The 5,754-nt window shown below is 40.2% G+C and overlaps 1 pseudogene; it reads left to right on the plus strand.

Annotated features, from left to right (window-relative positions):
- Nucleotides 1–4,257: 4,257 nt before the first annotated feature.
- On the plus strand, nucleotides 4,258–4,996 carry LOC102133915 (bifunctional methylenetetrahydrofolate dehydrogenase/cyclohydrolase, mitochondrial pseudogene; annotated as a pseudogene).
- Nucleotides 4,997–5,754: the final 758 nt, after the last annotated feature.

Here is a 5,754-nt window from a genome sequence, read left to right on the forward strand (position 1 = left end):
CCATTATGTAATGGCCTTCTTTGTCTCTTTTGATCTTTGATGGTTTAAAGTCTGTTTTATCAGAGACTAGGATTCCAACCCCTGCTTTTTTTTGTTTTCCATTTCCTTGGTAGATCTTCCTTCATCCCTTTATTTTGAGCCTATGTGTGTCTCTGCATGTGAGATGGGTCTCCTAAATACAGCAAACTGATGGGTCTTGACTCTTTATCCAATTTGCCAGTCTGTGTCTTTTAATTGGACCATTTAGTCCATTTACATTTAAGGTTAATATTGTTATGTGTGAACTTGATCCTGTCGTTATGATATTAGCTGGTTATTTTGTTCGTTAGTTGATGCAGTTTCTCATAGCATCAATGGATTTTACATTTTGGCGTGTTTTTGCAATGACTGGTACTGGTTGTTCGTTTCCAAGTTTAGTGCTTCCTTCAGGATCTCTTGTAGGGCAGGCCTGGTGGTGACATAATCTCTAAGCATTTGCTTGTCTGTAAAGGATTTTATTTCTCTTTCACTTATGAAACTTAATGTGGCTGGATATGAAATTCTGGGTTGAAAATTCTTTTCCTTAAGAATGTTTAATATTGGCCCCCCACTCTCTTCTGGCTTGTAGAGTTTCTGCTGAGAGATCTGCTCTTAGTCTGACGGGCTTCCCTTTGTGGGTAACCCTACCTTTCTCTCTGGCTGTGCTTAACATTTTTACCTTCATTTCAACTTTGGTGAATCTGGCAACTATGTGTCTTGGAGTTGCTCTTCTTGAGGAGTATCTTTGTGGCGTTCTCTGTATTTCCTGGATTTGAATGTTGGCCTGCCCTTCTAGGTTGGGGAAGTTCTCCTGGATGATATCCTGTAGAGTGTTTTCCAACTTGGTTCCATTTTCCCCCTCACTTTCAGGCACCCTAATCAGACGTAGATTTGGTCTTTTCACATAATCCCATATTTCTTGGAGGCTTTGTTCATTTCTTTTTACTCTTTTTTCTCTACACTTCTCTTCTCACTTCATTTCATTCATTTGTTCTTCAATCGCTGATACTCTTTCTTCCAGTTGATAGAGTTGGTTACTGAAGCTTGTGCATTTGTCACGTCATTCTCGTGTAATGGTTTTCATCTCTATCAGTTCTTTTAAGGTCTTCTCTGCATTGATGATTCTAGTTATCCATTCATCCATTCTTTTTTCAAGGTTTTTAGTTTCTTTGCACTGGTTACGCAGTTCCTCCTTTAGCTCTGAGAAGTTTGATTGACTGAAGCCTTCTTTCAACTTGTCAAAGTCATTCTCCGTCCAGCTTTGTTCCATTGCTGGCGATGAGCTGCATTCCTTTGGAGGGGGAGATGCGCTCTGATTTTTTGAATTTCCAGCCTTTCTGTCTTGCTTTTTCCCCATCTTTGTGGTTTTATCTGCCTCTGGTCTTTGATGATGGTGACGTACTGATGGGGTTTTGGTGTGGGTGTCCTTTCTGTTTGTTAGTTTTCCTTCTAACAGTCAGGACCCTCAGCTGCAGGTCTGTTGGAGTTTGCTTGAGGTCCACTCCAGACCCTGTTTGCCTGGGTATCAGCAGCGGAGGCTGCAGAAGGTAGAGTATTGCTGAATAGAGAGTATTGCTGTCTGATGCTTGCCCTGGAAGCTTCGTCTCAGGGGTGTGTCTAGCCGTGTGAGGTGTGAGGTGTCAGTCTTCACCTAGTGGGGGATATCCCCTACTCAGGGATCAGGGACCCACTTGAGCAGGCAGTCTGTCCATTCTCAGATCTCAACCTCCGTGCTGGGAGAACCACTGCTCTCTTCAAAGCTGTCAGACAGGGACATTTACCTCTGCCGAGGTTTCTGCTGCTTTTTGTTTAGCTGTGCCCTGTCCCCAGAGGAGGAGTCTACAGAGGCAGACAGGCCTCCTTGAGCTGTGGTGGGCTCCACCCAATTCAAGCTTTCAGGAGGCTTTGTTTACCTACTTCAGCCTCAGCAATGGCGGGGACCCCTCCCCCAGCCTTGCTGGGGTCTTGCAGTTAGATCTCAGACTGCTGTGCTAGCAATGAGGGAGGCTCCATGGGCGTGGGACCCTCCGGGCCAGGTGTGGCATATAATCTCCAGGTGTGCCGTTTGCTAAGACCCTTGGTAAAGTGCAGTATTAGGGTGGGAGTTACTCGATTTTCCAGGTGTTGTGTGTCCCAATTTTCTTTGGCTAGTAAAAGGAATTCCCTTCCCCTTTGTGCTTCCCAGGTGAGGCAATGCCTTGCCCTGCTTCAGCTCTTGCTGGTCGGGCTGCACCTGTGGACTCGCACCAACTGTCTGACATGCCCCAGTGAGTTGAACCTGGTACCTCAGTTGAAAATGCAGAAATCACCCATCTTCTGTGTCGCTTATGCTGGAAGCTGGAAGCTGGAGCTGTTCCTATTTGGCCATCTTCAGAAATTTATATTTCTAATTCAAGACCCAAACATCTAACTGCCTACTTGCCATCTCCTCTTGGATTGCTGATAACACTTCCATACATTTATATATTCAAAACTAAACTTAGGACAATTGTATCTCCCCTTTTTAGTGTAACATATTTTAACATGCATAACCGTCCATCTAAGTAGCAGTTATTTTTGACCATTTTTTTTCCCTCTTTCCAATTCACCAACAAAGTCAATTTTTCCCTAATAATACTAACCTCTTAATTTCAGTCATTTCTTTGTTTCTCCACCATAACAACTCTGGTCAATAATACCATCATCTCTCCCATGAACTACTTCTCCCATAAACTCTTCAGTGTCTCTCCAATATTCCCAAAAGTGCAGCTAAGTGATCTCCTCAAAATACAAGTCAAGCAATGTTTCTATATTGCCTACTGCTTCAGTGTTTTTCCATTATTATATGGGATCAAGAGGAAAACAGTTGGACAAAAATCTTGCAAAACAACGTAGCTAGTAAGGCCCTGTCTGGTTTGAAAATGTTTGTCCCAACATTTTTATCTTCATTGTCTGCCACACGTCTTGCACTGTTTCAGCCTTGCTGTTCTCATACCTCCAAACTTTCCACCATACAGCTTTTTACATGCTTTTCTTTTCTCTTTCCCTTACTAACCTCCATTCATCTCAGTTCTACCTCAGATTCCTCAAGCAAACCACCGAACGCCTCTGTTTGTATCATTAATCACAATATAACACGGGTTGTGATTGTTAGGTGATAATCACAACATCTGTCTCCCTATATAGATCCTAAGTTCCATGAAGACAGGGATTCTCTGTTTCTCCTTATTGTATCCTCAGAAATAAGCATAGTGTCAGGCAGGAGAAAATAATAAATATTTCTTAAATAAATGAATTCATGAATAAATAATACTAAAAATATTAAAATAAAAATTTTAAGTGGATGGATGAATGGAGATGGGGAAGTTCTGAAAGTCCTGTTTTTCTAGTTTCACTATAAGAGAATGGATCTGGGAAAAAGGAGACAAAACTATTTAAGATCTTATTACACACTTAAATTATGCATTGAATCAATATTCCAATAGCAAGGAATTATTAAATAAAATACCTTATCTGTATATTATATGTGCCTATGTTTACTAATGTAGATATACATACTTTGATTTGAAAAACATAGCAAGCACTTTTAAAAAGTTCTTTTTCAACTTCATTAGTGATGGAGAATAGATAGCTTGGAGAGAAGACATAACCTTTAGCTCTCAGAGAGGCACCTCTGTTTCTACTGCCAGATATTTTTCTGCTAAGGTTTCACTACATCATTCTATTATAAACTGATCTTTCCCCTTTTGTGCTTAACTCTGGAAGAAAAATGTGAGATTTCACCAAGTAAGATTTTAACCTGAAAATGCAAATATCCATATATAAAAATAAAAATAAAAATTTCCACCACGACATAGGAAATAAAAATCAGTAATGATCAAGAAAATATTTGTAACTACTAAAATGCAAGAAAGAGAATAAAAATACTTGGAAGGTCTGATAGAAAATTACAGAATAGCCCTCCTGGCGATGTCACTGGTGCGGGCTATGGCTGCCACTTCCTCATGTCAGTGCTGCTCCCTCCGCCCTCACTCCTTCCATGTCTCAGCAGTTCAAAATGAAGCTGTTGTCATTTCTGGAAGGAAACTGGCCCAGCAGATCAAGCAGGAAGTGCAGCAGGAGGTGGAAGAGTGGGTGGCCTCAGGTAACAAACGGCCACACCTGAGCATGATCCTGGTCAGCGAGAATCCTGCAAGTCACTCCTATGTCCTCAACAAAACCAGGGCAGCTGCAGAGGTGGGAATCAACGGTGAGACGATTATGAAACCAGCTTCAATTGCAGAGGAAGAATTGTTTAATTTAATCAATAAACTGAATAATAATGTAGATGGCCTCCTTTTTCAGCTGACTCTTCCAGAGCATATTGATCAGAGAAAAATCTGTAACGCTTTTCTCCAGACAAGGATGTTGATGACTTTCATGTAATTAACATAGGGCGAATGTGTTTGCCCAGTATTCCACATTAGCGGCTACCCTATGGTGTGTGTGGGAAATAATTAAGTAAACTGGCATTGCCACCCTAGGGAAGAATGTGGTTGTGGTCAGAAGGTCAAAAAATGTTGAAATGCCCATTGCAATGTTACTGCACACAGATGGGGCACATGAAGGTCCTGGAGGTGATGCCACTGTTACAATATCTCATCAATATATTCCCAAAGAGCAGCCAAAGAAACATACAATTCTTGCAGATATTGTGATAACTGCTACAGGCATTCCAAATCTCACCACAGCAGATATGATCCAGGAAGGAGCTGCCGTCATTAATGTGGGAATATAGAGTTCATGATCCCATAACTGCAAACCCAAGTTAGTAGGAATGTGGATTTTGAAGGAGTCAGACAAAAAGCTGGTTATATCACTCCAGTTCCTGGAGGTATTGGCCCCGTAACAGTGGCGATGCTATTGAAGAACACCACTATTACTGCAAAAAAAAAAAGTGCTGAGGCATGAAGAATGAGAAGTGTTGAAGCCTAAAGAGCTTGGAATTACCACTAATTAACTATTGTGTCTTCTATGTCACAATCAGCATTCCAAGCCAGCTCAAGAAGCAAAGCAGGCCAATAGAAATGCATTATTTTTAATTTATTCTACTGCAATTGTTTAAAATGATGCTTTGTATTTATTGAAAGCTTAAATGAGTAGGTGTTTGTGCACACAGCTCTGCAGTACCTCACCAGGGAACATTACAGTATCATGCAGGGTCATGTGATCTAGCCAAGAGCAGCCATTAATCTAGTGATTAACATGGGAGACATTGTCATGTTGAGAATGGATGCTTAACTTTGTCAAGCACCTCAGTTAAACATTTGCCTTTTCTAGAATTGCATTTCCCAAGTGCTATTCCAGTAAGAGTTGATACTCATTTTAGGTACTAAACATTTGAGTTCAACTGATCAAAGGAAAAGTATTGCTAGATAAAATTAGGGAAAAGGTGAAGAAGAAAAAATGGTAGTAATTGAGTAGAAAAAAATTAATTTATGTATGTATTGATTGGTAACCAGATTTATCTAAGTAGAACTGAATTGGCTAGGAAAAAAGAAAAACTACATGTTAATCATTTTCCTAAGCTGTCTTTTGAAACTTTATCAGTCATTGGGAAAATGTTTAGAGTTGTTCATTGCTATTAGGCCTTATTTTATGTATGTTACCCTTCAGTAAGTTCTTCCCATTTTAGTTTTCTAGCATTTAAAGGCTTATTTTAAACAGTATTTATGTGTCTTATCATATTGTTAAATTTTTGCATTGTGTAGTTTCTTT

The sequence above is a fragment of the Macaca fascicularis genome, chromosome 3 (assembly GCF_037993035.2).
Source record: "Macaca fascicularis isolate 582-1 chromosome 3, T2T-MFA8v1.1".
Taxonomy (NCBI): Eukaryota; Metazoa; Chordata; class Mammalia; order Primates; family Cercopithecidae; genus Macaca; species Macaca fascicularis.